Source organism: Ranitomeya variabilis, chromosome 2, assembly GCF_051348905.1.
Source record: "Ranitomeya variabilis isolate aRanVar5 chromosome 2, aRanVar5.hap1, whole genome shotgun sequence".
NCBI classification, from domain to species: domain Eukaryota; kingdom Metazoa; phylum Chordata; class Amphibia; order Anura; family Dendrobatidae; genus Ranitomeya; species Ranitomeya variabilis.
Genome location: NC_135233.1, coordinates 41,133,571 through 41,159,562, shown reverse-complemented (window position 1 = coordinate 41,159,562; position 25,992 = coordinate 41,133,571). Strand labels below are relative to the sequence as shown.

The following is a 25,992-nucleotide window of genomic DNA, read 5'->3' as shown; positions in this document are numbered from 1 at the left end:
TTCCTGGGAAAGTCTGGATCCTTGGCAGCTGTGGCCAAGTGGTTGACTCCTTTCATGCCTGAGAGTTTGTAGCAATTGTATCCAGTCTGTACAGGGGCGTAACTATGATAGGGGTTGGGGTTGCACCTGGGCCCTGGAGCTTAGGGGCCCAAAAGATCCTTTTGACCCATATAAAACAGCTCTCACTTTCAAAAACCTGCGACACTTGGGGGCCCTGTAGGAAATTTTGCATTGGGGTCTTCGAGCTTCAAGTTTTGCCACAGAGTCTATACAATCCGCTGGAATCTCAGTTGCTTGATTCCAGAATGGAGCAATTTTGGGGTATGTTTGTCATGTTTTGCACACATTTTGCATATCCATAGAGCGTCATTAGCTCAGGGAGGACAAAAGTGTGTCCTATTGACCTCACCTGGCTCCTATATATCCGTATACTGCAAAAACGATGATGGAAAAGCCCAGTGTGGAATATATGCGACTTTTTTATTTTATTTTTTTTTACATATGGATGACTTAAAGTGACAGATGCCTCTCCAGTAAAGGTAATTGTGGGATCTTTTCCTGTCCTATAAATTAATCGGAGGCCATTAAAATAACATTTTAATAGGGTATTTAATTTTTTCTTTGTGAGTCGCAGTCACATCCCTATGTGTATATTGTAATTGTGATTAACTTGATGTGATACATTGTAACAAGCGATCAGGGCTGAATTGTGCTTTTACGTCACGTGACCGCACTGGATACAATGTAACAAAAACAAACGAAAAATAAAATTTGAAAATAAACAAAGTGTCTCGGCCAAGAACAGAAGTTTATACAATGATCTGTATTTACATAGAGCCGGAAAACCCCTGAAACTCTGATGGACAGACACCCGCCTCCAGTTCCTGTATTACACGTTCTCAGTGTGTTGTAATCTTCAGTGCTGGACTGGAGAACCGCAAGTCCCAGCAGGCTGAACTGTGGTTTAGCTCTACAGGCAAGGGTATGACAAGGATGGGACAACCCTGAGATTTTCCTATTTTCTTATGAACGCCTCCAGCAGTGACGTTCACACCACAAACTTCAGCACTATCTCTGCCCTTCCTGCGCCGGATGAAAGTTAGAAGAAGTAACATGTCGCAGGTTCTCAGCCCACTGGTCGGGTCACTGGCATTCTGTGCATAAAGCTGCTGCGACTGCAGAAGAACCAGGGATCCAGCACCCTGACTGCGCGACTACCGACTACACAAGAGGGGAGCCAGGAGCCACACGGCCCCGGACCTCCGAGGTAAGACTGCGGCGTGTGCTGTCACCGAACCAGTGGGCTGTATGGATGTGTGCATTACTATAATAGTGGGAGAAGAGGATGCTATTGTGTGATGACGATGTGTCTATAATGTGTGCCATGTATCATGTGTGCCACCTCTGATGTGTGCCGCCTATGATGTGTGACATGTATGTGTGCCGCCTATGATGTGTGCCATGTATGATGTGTGCCGCCTATGATGTCTGCCATGTATGTGTGCCGCCTATGATGTCTGCCATGTATGTGTGCCGCCTATGATGTGTGCCATGTATGATGTGTGCCGCCTATGATGTCTGCCATGTATGTGTGCCGCCTATGATGTGTGCCATGTATGTGTGCCGCCTATGATGTGTGCCATGTATGTGTGCCACCTATAATGTGTGCCGCCTATGATTTGTGCCGCCTATGATGTCTGCCATCTCGGTATTCCAATAATATTTGGTAAACTGTACCTTGAACGTATAAGTGACCAAAGTTATCCATTGTTGTAGAACTACTAGTTTCAATATGAAGACATGGAGCAAAAGGATAGCACTGAGCGCTGTGACTTGGAGGCTTAGCGTATGATCACACAAAGGTTTTTTACATGGTTTTTATAAAGATTCCACAACAAAATCCGCATTTAATAAAAAAAAACATTAAAATCCTCTTCTTACAAGCTTTTCATTCATTTGAATGCTAATGCGTGCCCTAAGGGTATGTTTCCACGGTCAGTAAACGCTGCTTGTTTGACGCTGCAGCGTCAAACAAGCAGCGTCCAGATGTTCCAGCATAGTGGAGGGGATTTTATGAAATCCCGTCTCCACTATGCGTGGAAACCCGCACGCGGCGGCCCTGCGACTCCGGACATGCTGCGCGTCTTTTCAGAACGCAGCATGTCCGTACACCTTGCGGGGACGCAGCGTCCCCACAAGGCATATCACAGGGCCCTATGGCGAGGGGTGCGATGATCCCGGATGTGTACTGTACACATCCGGCACCATCGCGTCCCAGAAAGGGGGCGGGGCTTAGCGCCGAGCGGCTTCGCCGCTGCGGCGAACCCGCCGGCAAGCCGTACCGTGGAGCCATACCCTTAGGGTATGTGTCCACGTTCAGGATTGCATCAGGATTTGGTCAGGATTTTATGCAGGTAAAATCCTGACCAAATCTGCACCTGAGGTCACTGGCAGGTCACCTGCATTTTTCATGCGTTGTTTCAGCAATGTAAGGACATGCTGCGTTCTTAAAAAACGCACCGCATGTGCGTTTTCGCGGGTGTGCCGCTTGCGTCTTTTACTGCATAGTGGAGACGGGATTTCATGAAATCCCCTCCACTATGCTGTAACATCTGGACGCTGCGTTTTTGACACTGCGGCTCAACGCTGCGTCAAAAACGCAGCGTTTCCTGAACGTGGAAACATACCCTAATGAGTATGATCCAATTTTCTTGAAGGTGGAGAAAAAAATTCCATCTTCTCCTTTCTGTCAATCTGTAAAAATAGGACTACACTCAGATGTAATCCGAGTGCAGTCCGATTTTTTGCCACAGACTAGCTGACCTGCAATATCGGATGCAAATTGTGCATACTGTGATTTTTTTTTTCCATAGATAGACTCTGTCCAAAGAAAAAAAAATTGGACATGTGTACGTCCCCATAGTTTAACGTTGGTCCAAGGGCGATCCGATGTATTGTCGAAAATAGGATCATCTGTGATTGCGCTAACACCAGCTAATTAATGGAATTAATTAGCTGGACCCCAACTATATTTATTGTCTAGTCGACATTATACCTGGTTCATCTATTAGTTGTTTCCCAGAAAACTATAATTCTCTAGTCTACAAAAAAATAGGCAACCAATGCATCTTATAATAAAATATATCTGTTTATTAGTATAGTAAAAGGTAAGAATAAAATTGAGTCACAAAAAAAAATTGAGTTAAACAAAAAACATCACTAGAGGGAAGAACAGGATCATAATTGGAAAAGAAAGAAGACAAATGAAATACAGAAAAATATACAAATGAATTACGTGTAAAAAAAAAATGTAGGATCGAAGAAAATACTAAAGTGTAAAAACCATGCAATAATAATGATACAATAATAAGGCTAATCGTGTATGTGACCTGAACTGTAATAAAACATGTGGTATAGATCCCACAGATAGGCGTCCGATATGTATAAGGAAAAAGCGCACGTGCAATTATTTCAGATGATCGTATCAAAAGGAAATCATCATATAAATATAAGCTAATCGTACGCTGTGTGCAGAAAATAACAGAGTAACCCTGATTAGGAAGAAGATATATATATTCCCTTAGCAATAAGGTATCGCTGATACATTTACACCTTATTCTTCTTTTCATTTGCTCCTTTTTAACATTCTATGTCATGTGATGGCCTATTGTTTGTTTTCTTTTTATGATCGTCATTGTGCGCAAAGTTTGGGGTTTCCAGATATTTTCGACTGATTCATCAGTTGTGACTTTTACAAAAAATCTCAAATGTCCTCCACACTCACCCACCCACCCACTTTTTCACCCAGAGTGATTTTTTTTTTGTATGTTCAAATTTTGTGACATTTCGGCAATATAAGTGTTAAAAAAAAAATCAAAGACCTAAAGAGAGCATTTTTGATTTTGCTCAATATTCAGGAACCACCTGCTCCATTTTGAAAAATGTGGCACAAGGAAATGTCAACAAATGGCCAAAAAAAAAAGAATAGAAAAGTAACTTTGGAAAAACAGCAAATGATGAACCGGTCCCATGTTTATGATAAAGAAAAGCAGGGGTGGTATCTTCAGTTCAGGACCCAGTTCACACAGGAGTCATGAAAGGCGGTGGTGGTAGCGGACATCCATTCGGGTCCTTTTTTGTAGCTGTGACTCAATGACCTGTGTGAGGAAAAAAAAAACAGATCAGGACATGATTTTAACATCAATCTCATGCAACAAGATATAACTCAGCCATCATCAGCCCAGCCATCCACCGATCACAAAAGGTCCAAAAGTCCTGCGTGAATGGAGTGGTACTGAGCATGTGCGACCACTACCGCACCCATGTCTATAGGACCGGTGGTCGCACATGCTCAGTACAGCTTCATGGACACAGGGTTCTTTGGGCCCCTCAATCTCAGAATCAGTGGAGGTGTTTGCTAACGGACACCTGAGAATTATAGATTTATTCTCTACACTGTTGAAAAGTGTTAAAACGTTTATTGGACAATCTGTTTAAGCAGTTTACTGATATATCAGAGGAATGAGCTAAGGAGAAGGGAAAAAAGAGGATCCTTTTGTGTGAGATGCCCTTCACAGCACAGAGGACAATGTCGGGCCTGTGAAGCCTGAAAAGAACAGCACTTCCATCTGCAATATAGTCAAAAACACATAAAATGAGGCTAGTTGTCTTTGTTGCTCATAGCAACCAATCACAGCGCCGCTTTCATTTTGTATTCTCCTCTTTACTGATGAAAGCTGGGCTGTGATTGGTTGCTATGGGCCACACAGATTGTTTACTTTCATAAATCTGTCTCATAAAAATGTCTGTAAAAATCCCACATACAGAAATGTTGTATATCAATCACAGGAACTTTCTTTTCAAATTGGTACCTCGAGGCAGATTTATGCAAAATGTCATAAATATAAAGTGTCTTTGTCGTCCATAGCAACCGATCACAGAGCAGCTTTCGCTTTACCTAAATTGATTATCAACCCTTTTGCGATGTTTGTGTATGGCAGACGGATTGAGGTCAAGAACCTGAGCCCACTCCATGAAGTGCCCACCTGGCACGCCCACGACATGTATCAGCTGTCGGGTTCCCTTAAAATGTCCCCCCTTTTCTCCAAATATAAATTTTAAAAAAAAAATCTGAAAAAAAATTAAAAATAACATATTTGGTCTCTTCACGGGCACAATAGCCCAAACTAATGAAATCTAAACCCCATATAGTGAAAACTGAAAAAAAAAAATCAATATGGTTGAATCGCTGTTTTTTTTTTGTCACATCTTCTCCCCAAAAGGATGAAATAAAAAGTTCATAAAGTGGAATGAATCCCAAAATCGTAATGATAAAAAAATGTTACGGCTGTCAGAGTTTGGCGGCTGTAGCCAAAATTTTTTTTTGCAAGTTTTTTATTTTGTTTTTTTGTTAAATCGTAAAAAAAAAACCACCATAAATTTGGCATCACCATAACCGTACTGAGCCGAGAACAAAGATACAAGATCATCTTTACAGCACAGTGAATGTAAACATTAAACCCAATAGACAGTGGCAGAATTGCTGTTTTGTTTTTTATATTTTTTTTGCTTACTTGGAATTTTTTATCCTGTTTTTTCATATAGTAAAAAGTACGCCCTTCAGGTACGGCACAAGACGTGATTCGTCAGTGTCACTTTAACCTGTGAATCTCCAGACCGGAGCTTCCCAGAAATAGGCCCTCAAGGAGGCCTTTGGTTTAGGACCTATTGTTTCCATGGATGACTCGGCCCACGCTCTAGGGCTCCTTCACATGAGCATCACTCACTGTAGATTAATCACTGATCTGTTTTCCCGTAAGTGCTCAGGGCAACATCCGAAGTGCTATTTCCATCTCTTCCTGTTTACCCCGTCCAGGAGAATTGTCCAAGCTCATTTCTAAGAAACTGTCATTATCTGATTGTGAATAAGTCATTTTATTGTTTTTTTTTCTCTATGTCCTGCGGTAAAGGAAGGATCATAAGAATAGCAGTGATAGTCTGCCCCCTATAAACAGTGACAGGTAGAAATTGCCTCCACAGACACAGCCATGTTCACAGCGTCCCTACATATATATATACAAAAAACAAACAGAGAGTGTACCCAAAACAGAGACATATAGAGAGTGCCCCTATAAACAGTGCCAGGCTTAGAGGGTCATCATAAACTGCCATTTTCAGAGCTCCCCTATAAATAAATAGAAAAATCAACCAAAAAGTGGACCCACAAGCAGAGTCATATAGAGAGTGCCCCTATGAAGACGTAGGAACAGCAGGCTGTGCCCTTATAAAAAGTGTTAGAGATTCCCCTCATAACCAGTGTCAGCCATAGAGTGCCCCTATAAAGGTTCCTTGTAATTATAGCCAAGCAGAGAATCCCCCCAGATTCAGTGTGAGCAGAACGGAGGCGCCAGGTGAACTGTGGTGCTAACTTGTATCTGTACAAGGGAAGAGTCAGACGGCCATGTATCCGGACGAGGATCACAATGCAATTCTTGGACTGGTCATCCACTCTCCCGACCCGACAGTGACAGCTGCATACATTAAGCTGTGGCAGCCGACGGCCAGTCCAAGCATTGCGTTGCGATCCTCATCCGAGTAATACGGCTGTCTGACTCTTCCATAATGCCCAATTGCCTAAAAATGCCTCTTTAAGGCCACGTTCACACGTTCAGTATTTGGTCAGTATTTCTCATCAGTATTTGTAATCCAAAACCAGGAGTGGGTGATAAATCCAGAAGTGGTGCCTATGTTTCTATTATACTTTTCCTCTATTTGTTCCACTCCTGGTTTTCTCTTACAAATACTGATGTAAAATACTGACCGAATACTGACCGTGTGACTGTGGCCTAAGGAGCTCTTCCCATTTTAGCAAGTTATTACCTATCAGTAGGCGGCACACTGAAGAAGACTGAAGGAAAAACTGCTGGAAACAGGTGCTAGCAAATGCAGACATTTTTCCCTTTAAGTGCATGTTCATATTCAGTTTTTTTTTCATAAGTTTTTGGAGCAGAAACTCTTCATATCCTCCTAAAAACTTTTTTAAAAAACTCTTGGAAAACTCAACTTCATTTAATTTCTCTTCCAAATCTACAGTATGTGAATTTACACTCTGAAATCTCAGCAAGAAGACTTAAAGGAATTGTCCGGTATTCGTGTACAAATCTGCAGTCATTCTATGTGACTGCAGACTTGTGAATCCTCTCAGTGTGCTCACTGCGCGCTGTGAGGACCCCCAGGTGCCGGGGCCTGGAGCAGCCGGTCATGTGACCATAAGTTTGCGACTTGCATACTTCCGGCCACATTCCAACCAGACGTGTCCGGCTTAGCTCAGAACAATAGCATTGAGTGAGGCTGCGCATGTCTAGTTGGCATGTGACCTTATGTCACATATTTGAGGTCATGCGTCTGCCGCCGACATCGGAGATTCCTCACACAATGCGTATAATGTAAGGATTCACAAGTCTGCAGTCACATAGAGTGACTGCAGATTTGTACCCTAATGGGGGACAACTCCTTTGGTCTTCTCAAAGGGACTCTTTGGGCCCTTGTAGGATCCAGGTGCAACTGCAACCCCACCACCTATTGTAGGCACTCCCCTTTTAGAGGAGCCTGCTGAATGTGATTTGTGGCTTGTTTCCTCATCTTATAAAGACCTATTTGTTATTTTAGAAGGTCACATCCCTTCATCTCTATATGGATAGTGTTTTGGTGATACCAGAAATAAAACAAGAGACTGCCGCGCTCTAACACAGATGGATGAACAAATAACTGCGTGACAATGCCCACCTTGTTATGCTTGTGTTCACACGTGTCTGCACAGTCCCGGAGCTGAAGCAGCAACACCGGGTCGGTGTGCCCAGAGTCACTGGTGTATCCGCTACCTTTGCTGGGCACACCGACCCGGTGTTGCTGCTTCAGCTCCGGGACTGTGCAGACACGTGTGAACACAAGCATAACAAGGTGGGCATTGTCACGCAGTTATTTGTTCATCCATCTGTGTTAGGCCGGCGTCACACTGGCGAGTTTTACGGACGTAAGAGCGCAGAAACTACGTCCGTAAAACTCGCATTACATACGGCACAATTATTCTCAATGGGGCTGCTCCTATCAGCCGTATATTACGGTTCAGTATTATACGGCTTTCTACGGCCGTACAAAATCGCAGCATGCTGCGTTTGTCAGCGTATTGCGCAAATAATACGCCAATGAAAGTCTATGGGGGCGAGAAAAATACGGATTCCACACGGACCAGCAGTGTGACTTGCGAGAAATACGCAGCGGTGTTAGTGAAAAGTCGGTAATTCAATTGCCGGCTTTTTCCTTCTCCTTCACAAACCCGACATGATATGAGACATGGTTTACATACAGTAAACCATCTCATATCCCCATTTTTTTTGCATATTCCACACTACTAATGTTAGTAGTGTGTGTATGCAAAATTTGGGCGCTGTAGCTGCTAAAATAAAGGGTTAAATGGCGGAAAAAATTGGCGTGGGCTCCCGCGCAATTTTCTCCGCCAGAGCGGTAAAGCCAGTGACTGAGGGCAGATATTAATAGCCAGGAGAGGGTCCACGGTTATTGGCCCCCCGTGGCTACAAACATCTGCCCCCAGCCACCCCAGAAAAGGCACATCTGGAAGATGCGCCTATTCTGGCACTTGGCCACTCTCTTCCCACTCCCTGTAGCGGTGGGATATGGGGTAATGAAGGGTTAATGCCACCTTGCTATTGGAAGGTGACATTAAGCCAGATTAATAATGGAGAGGCGTCAATTATGACACCTATCCATTATTAATCCAATTGTTGGAAAGGGTTCAAAAACACACACACACACATGATTAAAAAGGATTTTAATGAAATAAACACAGCGGTTGTTGTAATAATTTATTGTTCTCTCAATCCATCAGGAACACCCTCGCTTGGAAAAATAATAAACGCACAAGATACATACCTTCTGGTGAACCGTCTCGTCCCACGAGGTAATCCATCTGAAGGGGTTAACTAATATTACAGGCAGGAGCCCTGCTAATGCAGCGGTGCTCCGTGCCTGTAATCCCCGGCGAATGAATGAAATGTAGGTCATTGACCTACATTTCCTTCAGTCACGGTGATGCGCCCCCTGGTGGATGTCCTCATATGACCTGGAGCGTGGGAAAAAGTTCCCAGGCTGCAGTTCATGAGAACATCCAGCAGGGGCGCATCACCGCGACTCAATGTAAGTACAGATCCTGCTTTCCTTTCAGCACCCGGGGATTACAGGCACGAGCGAGTGGTTTATCGCAGCTCTGCCTGTAATATTAGTTAACCCCTTCAGATGGATTACTTCGTGGGACGTGATCTGACATCAGAAGGTATGTATATTGTGCGTTAATTATTTTGCCAAGTGAGGGCCTGCAAATGGATTGCGAGAACAATAAATTATTACAACAACCGCTGTGTTTATTTCATTAAAATCCTTTTTAATCATGTGTGTGTGTTTTTTAACCCTTTCCTACAATTGGATTAATAATGGATAGGTGACATAATTGACGCCTCTCCATTATTAATCTGGCTTAATGTCACCTTCCAATAGCAAGGTGGCATTAACCCTTCATTACCCCATATCCCACCGCTACAGGGAGTGGGAAGAGAGTGGCCAAGTGCCAGAATAGGCGCATCTTCCAGATGTGCCTTTTCTGGGGTGGCTGGGGGCAGATGTTTGTAGCCAGGGGGGGCCAATAACCATGGACCCTCTCCTGGCTATTAATATCTGCCGTCAGTCACTGGCTTTACCATTCTGGCGGAGAAAATTGCGCGGGAGCCCACGCCAATTTTTTCCGCCATTTAACCCTTTATTTCAGCAGCTACAGCGCTGAAATTTTGCACATACACACTACTAACATTAGTAGTGTGGAATATGCAAAAAAAAAGGGGATATGAGATGGTTTACTGTATGTAACCATGTCTCATATCCTGTCGGGTTTGTGCAGGAGAAATGAGAAGCCGGCAATTGAATTACCGGCTTTTAACACATATCGCGCTGAATGAAATCTAAATACAGAATATATATATATATGTGTCTCAATGACACATATATATATATATATATATATATATATATATACTGTATATATGTTTTCCCGAACATTTGAGCACATAAATCCATTAGATGTCGGTTTTGCAAGCCTGCGCGAAAATCTCGCAGTACGGATGCCATACGGATTACATACGGAGGATGCCATGCGCAAAATACGCTGACACACCCTGACTACGGATCAATATTTTGGGAACATTTCTCCGTATTACGGCCGTAGTACGGACGTATAATACGTGGCGTATTGTCTTACGCCCAGTGTGACGCCGGCCTTAGAGCGCGGCAGTCTCTTGTTTTATTTCTGGTTGGTCATTTATTTGGGCAGGTCCGCACATCCCACCTGCCAGGGTGCCAGCAGCTCACACAGTACAGTAGTTTAGGACAGCGCCGGTGTACCTTTGCTGTTTTCAGTGTTTTGGTGATAGTTGTGTGATTTGTGATTTTATTTTTTGTACATCTTTTCATCATTAGGTTGTAGTGGTCATAGAAGACAATAATGACTAATATAATTACAAATTGTCCTTTTTAGTGGGAAAATCCCTTGTCATAACTCATATTTCTGATAACTGTGTCTTTTTTTGTAAATATGTCTAGGGATAGCCCCTACTTTCCTTGTCCTTTTTTGCACCACGAGACACTCATAAGGCTTGTCATGTGCTCATCTTGTCCATTCATGAGTTAAAAGAAATCTGTCACTAGCGTTTTGCTACCCCACCTAAGAGCAGCATGATGTAGGGGCAGAGACCCTGATTCTGATTCCAGTGATGTATCACTTACTGAACTGCTTGCTGTCATTTGGATGAAATCACAGTTTTATCTGCTGCAGATCGAGCAGTTTTCTGAATGCGTAGCTCTGCAGCTTTCTGCCTATGCACAGTGTACACAGAAAGTTGCAAATCAGTTGTGGTTATACAGCGCTCATGAATATGCTTGACTATCTGGCAGCAGATTTACTAGTTATGCTGATTAAACTGTGATTTTATAAAAACTATACTAAGTAGCCTAGTAAGTGACACATCACTGGAATCAGGGTATATGCCCCCACATCATGCTGTTCTCAGATTATATAGCAAACATCTGGTGTCAGATTCCCTTAAAATGCAACCTGTTATCAGAAAATGACCTGCTGGCTAATGGGAGCCTGTCACTTTATTAATGCTGCCCACACCACGGGAGAGAACTGTCAATCACGTCTAGTAGAAGCAGGCTGGAGGCGGCACCAGACTAGTCTGGTCTTCGGCTATGGTCCCCTGCCCATTCTTAAAAGTATACTTTCTCTGAAACAGTAGAGCGTTTCGTTGAATCGTGCAGCCAGGCTGCGGTTTAGACTGCCCGTGCCCACGGTTTGGGCAGCACAAATTAGCTGATAGATTCCCTTTAAATTAAGTTTTTGTGTTGCGTGTATTTTTAAAATATTTTTGGCAAATATTTTTTTTAATTATCACAATATTTATTAAAAATTAATAAACTAGTAATCTTGTAATTCAGAGTTAACCCTTTTCAAATTTCTACACACCATCAGTACGTCTGTGTTAATAATAATAAAATCAGCCTAATCACGTTCCTTTGCTCTAATATCGTCTCTCCGACGCTGCGCCGGGTACTGGCTGCACCAGTGAAGTCACAGCTACAGCTCACATGAGTGCTGAAGCCGTTCTTGGGGCTCAGTGGTAACGTTGCTGCAGGCAGCACAAGTTCAGTGATTGGCTGCAGCAGTCGTGTGTGCTATAGTCATGATGTCACCGCTGCAGCATGTCAGTAATCACTGGTAGCAGCAGCGAGGCAGTGCTGGAGCTCCGGGAGGATGAATATAGCTGGTTTTACAATTTTTAACACTGTCATGCTGATGGTGTCCAGAAAGTTGTAAGAAGAAAAAAAAATAAATTTTTTGCGTTTTTCCTTTTTTGCATCTCAACAGCTATATTATTTTTGTTATTTTTCACTTTTATGATGCTTTCTTTTATTACATTATATTTTCACACTGTTTTGGGTTACACAGAAATTACTATATAATTTTTATGTGTTGCAAATATAGAAAAGAAGTAAATTTTTTTAAAATTCTACTTTACTCTTCAAATTAACCTGTTGAATAAATTTTGCAGATTATTAGGTATGTGAATATTTATATTCACTACTGGATATTTACTTAAAGGGGTTATCTGGGACTTTGCTAATTTTTCCCTATGGGTCTAAGCGCTTGCAGAGCAATCACGGACCACTACTGCCAGCGGTTCTGCTGCTTCACTTGACTTCAACAGTGCAGCTCTTTCTTTTCCAGTCTGCTCTGTTGACGGAGCATTACTGCAGAAGTCATGCTGATTGACAGCTGGCTCCCTGCAGTGAGACAGCGGGGAGCCAGAGGACAATCAGCATGACATCAGCAGTCATCAACATTACAAGACCGGAAGAGGAAGAGCAGCTCCGTTGATATGAAGCAGCAGAATCACCGACAGGAGAGGTTCGTGACTGCTCATTAGCTGCAGCTCATCAATACCTTCATCAATGAGTGGACGCTCATTCTGATGAAAAATTAAGGGCTGCAGCTGACGAGTGTCTCCACTTATTGGTACAGGATTGCTGGGAGCCGCCGCTGAAGGAGGTGAGCATACAGTTTTCATTTTAATTGAGTTCTTGAACTGGTTAAGCAGGGGACGTCCAGTTGTGGACAACCTGTTTAAATATATGCTATAATGTTTTTCTAAGAGCACATTTTTTGGGGGTGGGACACTTTATTTTTTCTGTTTTTCCTTGATTATATGCATATATTTTTATTATTTAATTAAATATATTGTCCCCGAAGAGACCATACAAGAACTCTGGGGGACATACTTTTCTCTTCTTTTTTGTGCATATTTTCCACTGTACCTGGGGCAGCCTAGGAGCTACGGGTACAGGGACTATAGCCAGTGACATTCCACCCACACCCAGACTCATAGTAAAACAGGTGGTCAGGAACAATGTCCCCACCCCTGTGCGTATAACTCCCAATAGGAACTATATAAGAGGAGGACAACGGGAGTATATTTAGAAAAGTAACAATTTTATTGAAAAACACAATTAAAAACACACACATTTAAAAGACACCAAATGAATGTACCAGGAATCCATATTATATCCCATTTTAACAACCAACCATTGGAATGTACAGGTCCTTCTCAAAAAATTAGCATATAGTGTTAAATTTCATTATTTACCATAATGTAATGATTACAATTAAACTTTCATATATTATAGATTCATTATCCACCAACTGAAATTTGTCAGGTCTTTTATTGTTTTAATCCTGATGATTTTGGAATACAACTCCTGATAACCCAAAAAACCTGTCTCAATAAATTAGCATATCAAGAAAAGGTTCTCTAAACGACCTATTACCCTAATCTTCTGAATCAACTAATTAACTCTAAACACATGCAAAAGATACCTGAGGCTTTTAAAAACTCCCTGCCTGGTTCATTACTCAAAACCCCCATCATGGGTAAGACTAGCGACCTGACAGATGTCAAGAAGGCCATCATTGACACCCTCAAGCAAGAGGGTAAGACCCAGAAAGAAATTTCTCAACAAATAGGCTGTTCCCAGAGTGCTGTATCAAGGCACCTCAATGGTAAGTCTGTTGGAAGGAAACAATGTGGCAGAAAACTCTGTACAACGAGAAGAGGTGACCGGACCCTGAGGAAGATTGTGGAGAAGGACCGATTCCAGACCTTGGGGAACCTGAGGAAGCAGTGGACTGAGTCTGGTGTGGAAACATCCAGAGCCACCGTGCACAGGCGTGTGCAGGAAATGGGCTACAGGTGCCGCATTCCCCAGGTAAAGCCACTTTTGAACCATAAACAGCGGCAGAAGCGCCTGACCTGGGCTACAGAGAAGCAGCACTGGACTGTTGCTAAGTGGTCCCAAGTACTTTTTTCTGATGAAAGCAAATTTTGCATGTCATTCGGAAATCAAGGTGCCAGAGTCTGGAGGAAGACTGGGGAGAAGGAAATGCCAAAATGCCTGAAGTCCAGTGTCAAGTACCCACAGTCAGTGGTGTGGGGTGCCATGTCAGCTGCTGGTGTTGGTCCACTGTGTTTCATCAAGGGCAGGGTCAATGCAGCTAGCTATCAGGAGATTTTGGAGCACTTCATGCTTCCATCGGCTGAAATGCTTTATGGAGATGAAGATTTCATTTTTCAGCACGACCTGGCACCTGCTCACAGTGCCAAAACCACTGGTAAATGGTTTACTGACCATGGTATTACTGTGCTCAATTGGCCTGCCAACTCTCCTGACCTGAACCCCATAGAGAATCTGTGGGATATTGTGAAGAGAAAGTTGAGAGACGCAAGACCCAACACTCTGGATGAGCTTAAGGCCGCTATTGAAGCATCCTGGGCCTCCATAACATCTCAGCAGTGTCACAGGCTGATTGCCTCCATGCCACGCCGCATTGAAGCAGTCATTTCTGCCAAAGGATTCCCGACCAAGTATTGAGTGCATAACTGAACATTATTATTTGATGGTTTTTTTGTTTGTTATTAAAAAACACTTTTATTTGATTGGACGGGTGAAATATGCTAATTTATTGAGACAGGTTTTTTGGGTTATCAGGAGTTGTATGCCTAAATCATCAGTATTAAAACAATAAAAGACCTGACAAATTTCAGTTGGTGGATAATGAATCTATAATATATGAAAGTTTAATTGTAATCATCACATTATGGTAAATAATGAAATTTAACACTATGTGCTAATTTTTTGAGAAGGACCTGTACAAAGAGAAGATGTGCGGTAACTCCATGTAATCCTACCAAGTGGACCCAGTTCCCAATGACCACCCTATATCCGCAGTAATACATATAAGCCTGTGCAACTATGAAGTTAGAAAAGGTGCCAATACAAGAACCTGATCCACAATGGAGACTAACATGGAGAGTGCCATGGAGTGGAGAGGAGCAGCAAGAGTAACAAGCCATGCGGCGTTAGAAAATCCACCTCCCAGAGCACAAGCACAATCTTACCCACATGAGGATCCCTGGACTGAGCGTCACCCCCGACGCACGTTTCGCTGCTATCCTAGCGGCTTTCTCAAGGGGAAGTGTCATTTCCTCAAAACACCTAACCTTATATCCTGTAGGACCTGCGTCACATGACAGTCATGTGACCGGGTATTTACACCACTGCTTGTATCGGCGCATGTGTCCACCGCTCTCCGCCCCGCAGCCCCGCGGGCCGGCCCACATCTGAAAAACAGTGAATGGCAGCCAGGTAACCCCAGCAACCAAACAGCCACTCACAGACGCACCGCGGCCGGACTTTGGAGGTGAAGGGGGGGAGGCAAGTGAGCACACGCGCACTGCAGCCTATAATTTGCACCCTACCACAAACTTATAATTTTATATTCTGTTATTCAACACCGCAACTATACAGTCTGTACAATGCCCATTATAACATACAAAATGCAATTTAAGCAATATTCCAATTCCGCAGTTGCAGCGAAGTGTGATGTCATCATTAGCATGATAGATTAGGATGCGTCCCTCTTCAACCAGGATATTTAGATGTAATATAATAAAATCACTAAATACAAAACAAATAAGAAAAATACAACGTTAAAAAAAGAGAAGAGAAAACAGAAAGGAGGGAAAAACCACAACAATAAATTTCCATAGGCTTATAAATCACTCAGACCTTACAGGAATGGGGCAAAATTTAGAGCTTCATTTAAACCATATGGTTTAACTGTATTCAGGGTGACAATCCATTTCAACTCCCGTTGAGCCAGCATTTTATTGACATTGCCACCCCTTATCCCCATATGTATCACATCAATGCCACGCACCTTAAAACTCCGTGGGTCACAATTATGGACTTCTCTAAAGTGCCTGGGAATGGTAGTTAACTCAGACAAATCCTCCACCGTCTTTGCTGCGCCAATGCCCCGCACATGTTCCCTCACTCTCACTCTCAGTTCCCTAGACGTCAAACCCACATATATTAGTGGGCAGCCACACGTGGCATAGTACACCACATTCTCGCTACTGCAAGAGATGTACTCCCTAATTTGAAATTCTCTTTTTCCATCTGAAGAGTGAAAGGAGGTACTGCGCAGGACATTGGCGCAGGCCAGACAGTGGCCACATGTATGGCACCCCCTAATTGGTCTTGATGCCCCAAATAGGCTAGTAGTTGGTGCCATATAGTGACTTTTGACCAGCATGTCTTTTAAATTTCTGGCCCGCCGTGGGGTCATTAGTGGACAGTCGGATAGAAACGGACCCAAGGAGGGCTCGGTGCTCAAAATGCGCCAATGTTTTTTTAGGATGGCTCTGATGTTATCCCACTCATGATTATATTCAGATATGAATCTGATTGATTTGTCACCACCCTCCTTCCTTTTTTTATTATACAATAATTGATCACGTGGGGTTCTCTTAGCCCTGTTATACCCGTATCGAACACAACGTCTACTATAACCCCTTTGTTGAAAGCGTCTGCTCAAGTCATCAGCCTGTTGTTCAAATGTCTGATCAGTCGAGCAAATTCTCCTCATCCGGAGGAACTGTCCGACCGGGACGGCCCTAATCATGGCTTGGCTGTGCCCCGAAGATGCATATACAAGCGAATTAACCGCCGTTTCCTTACGAAATACATCCGTTTGAATAAGTAAATCAGAATCCACCCTCAAACAGATATCCAAAAAATCGATTGTATTATAGTCATATCTGTAGGCAAGTCTGATATTAAAAGAATTTTGATTGAGCACAGCCATAAAATCCCTGAGCTGTTGTTCCGTCCCCCGCCAAAGAAACAAAACATCATCAATATAGCGCAGCCAACACAGCACATGGTCGGCGGCCCGTGCCCCCGCGTCCCCAAAAACCAACCTCTCCCAATACCCCAGGAAGAGGTTGGCATACGCGGGCGCACAGGCCGCACCCATGGCTGCGCCGCGCTTTTGTTGGTAAAATGTATCCTTAAAAGTAAAAAAATTATGCTTAAGGACAAATTCCAACAGCTCAAGGATAAGTTCACACAGAGGGCCATCCAGGTCGGAGGTCCCCAGAAAGAAGCGAACCGCCCGTAGACCATCCAAGTGATCGATACAGGTATACAGGGCCTCCACGTCAGCTGTTACTAGAAGGGTCCCCTGCTCCACAAAGACCCCGTCAACCCTGGTAAGGACATCCGTTGTGTCTTTGACAAAGGATGGTAAAGTTTCCACCAAACCTTTTAGGTAGTAATCTACAAACTTACATGCGGGGTCGCACAGACCCTGCATTCCTGACACAATCGGACGTCCAGGGGGGTTGACTGGGTCTTTGTGGACCTTCGGAAGGAGGTAAAAAGTTGGGACCTTGGGAAATTCAACCATCAGACCATCCAAAACCTTTTTATTTATGATCCCATCCTCAAATGCCTGGTACAGTATCCTCTGCAGCTGCCCCGAGAAGGAGACCACCGGATTAAAGGAGAGCTTTACATAAATATTATTATTACGGAGCTGTCTAAATGCTTCCTTTTCATATTTTTCCACCGGCCAGACCACAATGTTTCCCCCCTTGTCTGCCGCCTTAAAGACCACATCTTTCATAGATTGTAACTGCCTAACCGCTTCCCTCTCATCATTTGTCAGGTTATCGAATTGCCTCCGCGTCGAAAGTTTTTTAAAATCTTCTGTTACCAACTTGGTAAATACCTCCACAGCGGGGCAGAGAGACAAGGGGGGAAAACTCGTGGATCTGGGCAATATTGCCGATGGAAACTCACCTCTCAGTGTAGTTGTTTGCTCCTCCAATAGCTCCTCCAAAATCCGGAGAGTCTCCTCCTCAGTGCAACCCGGGGATTCCGATCCATGTGCTGCCCCAGAGTGCAATTTCTTCAACACTAATTTCTGAGAAAAAAGGTGGAGGCCTTTTAAGGCTGTAAAAAAATTAAAGCCATTAGTAGGTGAAAACGAAAGACCTCTACCCAGTACCCTAAGTTGACTATTGGAGAGGACATGGTGGGACAAATTGATTACCTGTAGCCCCCCCTGGGGCCGACCATCCGACTGTTTCGCCACTGACCCCTTCTTGGTATTTTGTCTAGTGGTCATCCTGTCAGTCCCCTGAGCACCATCCTTATTACCATCTCGAAGGCCCATTCTTCCTCCATGGCCATTTTCTGCTGACTTATATGATGCAGATCGTGATCTGGAACGTGACTCATTACGGAAATAGGGACGTGAGCGTTCATTTCCATTTCTCCACTTATACATTCTATTAGTTTGTTTGTCATTGATGTCCCGCTGGAATTTTTTGGACTTTATCTGTTGGATGTCCTCCACCCACTTTTGGACCTCCTTATCCACATCATTGGTAAATTTCTTCAGGATTTCACTGGGCATCTCTTTCTTAATTGTGGATTGTAGTACCTCTATCTCCACTTCCATTTCCTTCAGAGACTTAGCATTCATATCTTTAAGTATCCCCATAAATCCCATGGAACAGTTACTGGCACATTCCTCCCACCTTTCCCTAATGTCACCATCCTCCACAGGGAAAGATGGGAATACTTGTACTCTCAAGCCCCTCGGAATGAGTCCCTTTTGGAGATATCTCTCCAAAAACGCATGGTTCCACCAGACCTTGGTGCGTTTTCTTAACAGATCTTTAAATGTGGCCACTGTTTCCTGTAGTCCTTTAGAATTTCCCTCCAAGCCCAATTCATTGGTGTCATTAAAAACATTATCAATTTGCGTGAGCCATGTACCGTCACGGGCTCTAAAGTCCATTTCTATAATGCTGGGACCTACTGTGAAAAACACAGAAATAATTAACATTCCACCCACACCCAGACTCATAGTAAAACAGGTGGTCAGGAACAATGTCCCCACCCCTGTGCGTATAACTCCCAATAGGAACTATATAAGAGGAGGACAACGGGAGTATATTTAGAAAAGTAACAATTTTATTGAAAAACACAATTAAAAACACACACATTTAAAAGACACCAAATGAATGTACCAGGAATCCATATTATATCCCATTTTAACAACCAACCATTGGAATGTACAAAGAGAAGATGTGCGGTAACTCCATGTAATCCTACCAAGTGGACACAGTTCCCAATGACCACCCTATATCCGCAGTAATACATATAAGCCTGTGCAACTATGAAGTTAGAAAAGGTGCCAATACAAGAACCTGATCCACAATGGAGACTAACATGGAGAGTGCCCGGAGGAGCAGCAAGAGTAACAAGCCATGCGGCGTTAGAAAATCCACCTCCCAGAGCACAAGCACAATCTTACTCACATGAGGATCCCTGGACTGAGCGTCACCCCCGACGCACGTTTCGCTGCTATCCTAGCGGCTTTCTCAAGGGGAAGTGTCATTTCCTCAAAACACCTAACCTTATATCCTGTAGGACCTGCGTCACATGACAGTCATGTGACCGGGTATTTACACCACTGCTTGTATCGGCGCATGTGTCCACCGCTCTCCGCCCCGCAGCCCCGCGGGCCGGCCCACATCTGAAAAACAGTGAATGGCAGCCAGGTAACCCCAGCAACCAAACAGCCACTCACAGACGCACCGCGGACGGACTTTGGAGGTGAAGGGGGGGAGGCAAGTGAGCACACGCGCACTGCAGCCTATAATTTGCACCCTACCACAAACTTATAATTTTATATTCTATTATTCAACACCGCAACTATACAGTCTGTACAATGCCCATTATAAGATACAAAATGCAATTTAAGCAATATTCCAATTCCGCAGTTGCAGCGAAGTGTGATGTCATCATTAGCATGATAGATTAGGATGCGTCCCTCTTCAACCAGGATATTTAGATGTAATATACCGTATATACTCGAGTATAAGCCGACCCGAGTATAAGCCGACCCCCCTAATTTTGCCACAAAAAACTGGGAAAACTTATTGACTCGAGTATAAGCCTAGGGTGGAAAATGCAACAGCTACCGGTGAATTTCAAAAATAAAAATAGATGCTCCATACTGTTCATTATGGCCCCATAGCTGTGCCATATAGTGCTCTGCACCATTATTGCCCCATAGCTGTGCCATATAGTGCTCTGCACCATTATTGCCCCATAGCTGTGCCATACAGTGCTCTGCACCATTACTGCCCCATAGCTGTGCCATATAGTGCTCTGCACCATTATTGCCACATAGCTGTGCCATACAGTGCTCTGCACCATTACTGCCCCATAGCTGTGCCATATAGTGCTCTGCACCATTATTGCCCCATAGCTGTGCCATACAGTGCTCTGCACCATTATTGCCCCATAGCTGTGCCATACAGTGCTCTGCACCATTACTGCCCCATAGCTGTGCCATATAGTGCTCTGCACCATTACTGCCCCATAGCTGTGCCATATAGTGCTCTGCACCATTATTGCCCCATTGCTGTGCCATACAGTGCTCTGCACCATTACTGCCCCATAGCTGTTCCATATAGTGCTCTGCACCATTATTGCCCCATAGCTGTGCCATACAGTGCTCTGCACCATTACTGCCCCATAGCTGTGCCATATAGTGCTCTGCACCATTACTGCCCCATAGCTGTGCCATACAGTGCTCTGCACCATTACTGCCCCATAGCTGTGCCATATAGTGCTCTGCACCATTATTGCCACATAGCTGTGCCATACAGTGCTCTGCACCATTACTGCCCCATAGCTGTGCCATATAGTGCTCTGCACCATTATTGCCCCATAGCTGTGCCATACAGTGCTCTGCACCATTACTGCCCCATAGCTGTGCCATATAGTGCTCTGCACCATTATTGCCCCATAGCTGTGCCATACAGTGCTCTGCACCATTACTGCCCCATAGCTGTGCCATATAGTGCTCTGCACCATTACTGCCCCATAGCTGTGCCATATAGTGCTCTGCACCATTATTGCCCCATTGCTGTGCCATACAGTGCTCTGCACCATTACTGCCCCATAGCTGTGCCATATAGTGCTCTGCACCATTACTGCCCCATAGCTGTGCCATACAGTGCTCTGCACCATTACTGCCCCATAGCTGTGCCATATAGTGCTCTGCACCATTACTGCCCCATAGCTGTGCCATACAGTGCTCTGCACCATTGCCCCATAGCTCTGCCATATAGTGCTCTGCACCGTCCATTATTGCCCCATAGCTGTGCTGCTGCTGCTGCAATAAAAATAATAAAACACATACTCACCTGTCTTGCTTGCAGCTTCTCGGCGCCATCTTCCCGGCGTCTCCCTGCACTGACTGATCAGGCAGAGGGCGGCGCGCACACTATATGCGTCATCGCGCCCTCTGCCTGCAGTCAGTGAGGAGAGACGCCGGGAAGATGGAGACAGCGCCCGGCGTGTGGAACGCGGACAGGTGAATATGCGATACTTACCTGCTCCCGGCGTCCCGCTCCTTCCCCCTGCCTGTGTTCGGTGCCGCAGCCTCTTCCTCTATCAGCGGTCACCGTTACCGCTTCATTAGAGAAATGAATAGGCGGCTCCGCCCCTATGGGAGGTGGAGCAGCCTATTCATTTCTCTAATGAGCGGTCCCACGTGACCGCTCAGGGGAAGAGGCTGCTGCACCCGGAGACCGTGGGACGGGCAGGGGGAGTGACAGGATCGCCGGGACTAGGTAAGTATGCCTCAGCGCCCTCTCCCCCTCACCCGCCGACCCTGCCACAGACCGTGACTCGAGTATAAGCCGAGGGGGCACTTTCAGCCCAAAAATTTGGGCTGAAAATCTCGGCTTATACTCGAGTATATACGGTAATAAAATCACTAAATACAAAACAAATAAGAAAAATACAACTTTAGAGAAGTCCATAATTGTGACCCACGGAGTTTTAAGGTGCGTGGCATTGATGTGATACATATGGGGATAAGGGGTGGCAATGTCAAAAAAATGCTGGCTCAACGGGAGTTGAAATGGATTGTCACCCTGAATACAGTTAAACCATATGGTTTAAATGAAGCTCTAAATTTTGCCCCATTCCTGTAAGGTCTGAGTGATTTATAAGCCTATGGAAATTTATTGTTGTGGTTTTTCCCTCCTTTCTGTTGTTTTCTCTTCTCTTTTTTTAACGTTGTATTTTTCTTATTTGTTTTGTATTTAGTGATTTTATTATATTACATCTAAATATCCTGGTTGAAGAAGGACGCATCCTAATCTATCATGCTAATGATGACATCACACTTCGCTGCAACTGCGGAATTGGAATATTGCTTAAATTGCATTTTGTATGTTATAATGGGCATTGTACAGACTGTATAGTTGCGGTGTTGAATAATAGAATATAAAATTATAAGTTTGTGGTAGGGTGCAAATTATAGGCTGCAGTGCGCGTGTGCTCACTTGCCTCCCCCCCTTCACCTCCAAAGTCCGGCCGCGGTGCGTCTGTGAGTGGCTGTTTGGTTGCTGGGGTTACCTGGCTGCCATTCACTGTTTTCCAGACGTGGGCCGGCCCGCGGGGCTGCGGGGCGGAGAGCGGTGGACACATGCGCCGATACAAGCAGTGGTGTAAATACCCGGTCACATGACTGTCATGTGACGCAGGTCCTACAGGATATAAGGTTAGGTGTTTTGAGGAAATGACACTTCCCCTTGGGAAAGCCGCTGGGATAGCAGCGAAACGTGCGTCGGGGGTGACGCTCAGTCCAGGGATCCTCATGTGAGTAAGATTGTGCTTGTGCTCTGGGAGGTGGATTTTCTAACGCCGCATGGCTTGTTACTCTTGCTGCTCCTCCGGGCACTCTCCATGTTAGTCTCCATTGTGGATCAGGTTCTTGTATTGGCACCTTTTCTAACTTCATAGTTGCACAGGCTTATATGTATTACTGCGGATATAGGGTGGTCATTGGGAACTGGGTCCACTTGGTAGGATTACATGGAGTTACCGCACATCTTCTCTTTGTACATTCCAATGGTTGGTTGTTAAAATGGGATATAATATGGATTCCTGGTACATTCATTTGGTGTCTTTTAAATGTGTGTGTTTTTAATTGTGTTTTTCAATAAAATTGTTACTTTTCTAAATATACTCCCGTTGTCCTCCTCTTATATAGTTCCTATTGGGAGTTATACGCACAGGGGTGGGGACATTGTTCCTGACCACCTGTTTTACTATGAGTCTGGGTGTGGGTGGAATGTTAATTATTTCTGTGTTTTTCACAGTAGGTCCCAGCATTATAGAAATGGACTTTAGAGCCCGTGACGGTACATGGCTCACGCAAATTGATAATGTTTTTAATGACACCAATGAATTGGGCTTGGAGGGAAATTCTAAAGGACTACAGGAAACAGTGGCCACATTTAAAGATCTGTTAAGAAAACGCACCAAGGTCTGGTGGAACCATGCGTTTTTGGAGAGATATCTCCAAAAGGGACTCATTCCGAGGGGCTTGAGAGTACAAGTATTCCCATCTTTCCCTGTGGAGGATGGTGACATTAGGGAAAGGTGGGAGGAATGTGCCAGTAACTGTTCCATGGGATTTATGGGGATACTTAAAGATATGAATGCTAAGTCTCTGAAGGAAATGGAAGTGGAGATAGAGGTACTACAATCCACAATTAAGAAAGAGATGCCCAGTGAAATCCTGAAGAAATTTACCAATGATGTGGATAAGGAGGTCCAAAAGTGGGTGGAGGACATCCAACAGATAAAGTCCAAAAAATTCCAGCGGGACATCAATGACAAACAAACTAATAGAATGTATAAGTGGAGAAATGGAAATGAACGCTCACGTCCCTATTTCCGTAATGAGTCACGTTCCAGATCACGATCTGCATCATATAAGTCAGCAGAAAATGGCCATGGAGGAAGAATGGGCCTTCGAGATGGTAATAAGGATGGTGCTCAGGGGACTGACAGGATGACCACTAGACAAAATACCAAGAAGGGGTCAGTGGCGAAACAGTCGGATGGTCGGCCCCAGGGGGGGCTACAGGTAATCAATTTGTCCCACCATGTCCTCTCCAATAGTCAACTTAGGGTACTGGGTAGAGGTCTTTCGTGTTCACCTACTAATGGCTTTAATTTTTTTACAGCCTTAAAAGACCTCCACCTTTTTTCTCGGAAATTTAGTGTTGAAGAAATTGCACTCTGGGGCAGGACATGGATCGGAATCCCCGGGTTGCACTGAGGAGGAGACTCTCCGGATTTTGGAGGAGCTATTGGAGGAGCAAACAACTACACTGAGAGGTGAGTTTCCATCGGCAATATTGCCCAGATCCACGAGTTTTCCCCCCTTGTCTCTCTGCCCCGCTGTGGAGGTATTTACTAAGTTGGTAACAGAAGATTTTAAAAAACTTTCGACGCGGAGGCAATTCGATAACCTGACAAATGATGAGAGGGAAGCGGTTAGGCAGTTACAATCTATGAAAGATGTGGTCTTTAAGGCGGCAGACAAGGGGGGAAACATTGTGGTCTGGCCGGTGGAAAAATATGAAAAGGAAGCATTTAGACAGCTCCGTAATAATAATATTTATGTAAAGCTCTCCTTTAATCCGGTGGTCTCCTTCTCGGGGCAGCTGCAGAGGATACTGTACCAGGCATTTGAGGATGGGATCATAAATAAAAAGGTTTTGGATGGTCTGATGGTTGAATTTCCCAAGGTCCCAACTTTTTACCTCCTTCCGAAGGTCCACAAAGACCCAGTCAACCCCCCTGGACGTCCGATTGTGTCAGGAATGCAGGGTCTGTGCGACCCCGCATGTAAGTTTGTAGATTACTACCTAAAAGGTTTGGTGGAAACTTTACCATCCTTTGTCAAAGACACAACGGATGTCCTTACCAGGGTTGACGGGGTCTTTGTGGAGCAGGGGACCCTTCTAGTAACAGCTGACGTGGAGGCCCTGTATACCTGTATCGATCACTTGGATGGTCTACGGGCGGTTCGCTTCTTTCTGGGGACCTCCGACCTGGATGGCCCTCTGTGTGAACTTATCCTTGAGCTGTTGGAATTTGTCCTTAAGCATAATTTTTTTACTTTTAAGGATACATTTTACCAACAAAAGCGCGGCGCAGCCATGGGTGCGGCCTGTGCGCCCGCGTATGCCAACCTCTTCCTGGGGTATTGGGAGAGGTTGGTTTTTGGGGACGCGGGGGCACGGGCCGCCGACCATGTGCTGTGTTGGCTGCGCTATATTGATGATGTTTTGTTTCTTTGGCGGGGGACGGAACAACAGCTCAGGGATTTTATGGCTGTGCTCAATCAAAATTCTTTTAATATCAGACTTGCCTACAGATATGACTATAATACAATCGATTTTTTTGATATCTGTTTGAGGGTGGATTCTGAGTTACTTATTCAAACGGATGTATTTCGTAAGGAAACGGTGGTTAATTCGCTTGTACATGCATCTTCGGGGCACAGCCAAGCCATGATTAGGGCCGTCCCGGTCAGACAGTTCCTCCGGATGAGGAGAATTTGCTCGACTGATCAGACATTTGAACAACAGGCTGATGACTTGAGCAGACGCTTTCAACAAAGGGGTTATAGTAGACGTTGTGTTCGATACGGGTATAACAGGGATAAGAGAACCCCACGTGATCAATTATTGTATAATAAAAAAAGGAAGGAGGGTGGTGACAAATCAATCAGATTCATATCTGAATATAATCATGAGTGGGATAACATCAGAGCCATCCTAAAAAAACATTGGCGCATTTTGAGCACCGAGCCCTCCTTGGGTCCGTTTCTATCCGACTGTCCACTAATGACCCCACGGCGGGCCAGAAATTTAAAAGACATGCTGGTCAAAAGTCACTATATGGCACCAACTACTAGCCTATTTGGGGCATCAAGACCAATTAGGGGGTGCCATACATGTGGCCACTGTCTGGCCTGCGCCAATGTCCTGCGCAGTACCTCCTTTCACTCTTCAGATGGAAAAAGAGAATTTCAAATTAGGGAGTACATCTCTTGCAGTAGCGAGAATGTGGTGT

At 44.4% G+C, this 25,992-nt stretch overlaps 1 protein-coding gene across 3 annotated transcripts in view; it reads left to right on the top strand.

Moving 5' to 3' along the window:
- The first annotated feature begins 847 nt into the window (after positions 1 to 847).
- The window catches only part of TRAF5 (TNF receptor associated factor 5), an 88,946-nt gene continuing 63,801 nt past the window's right edge, over positions 848 to 25,992 (top strand). The window contains exon 1 of one of the 3 annotated variants that reach the window (XM_077282318.1): positions 848 to 1,267. The gene's annotated coding sequence lies outside the window, so the exon portion shown is untranslated. Of the gene's footprint in view, positions 1,268 to 23,675; positions 24,247 to 25,992 lie in introns of those variants that run through there. The other 2 variants (XM_077282314.1, XM_077282315.1) reach the window with 2 other exon arrangements.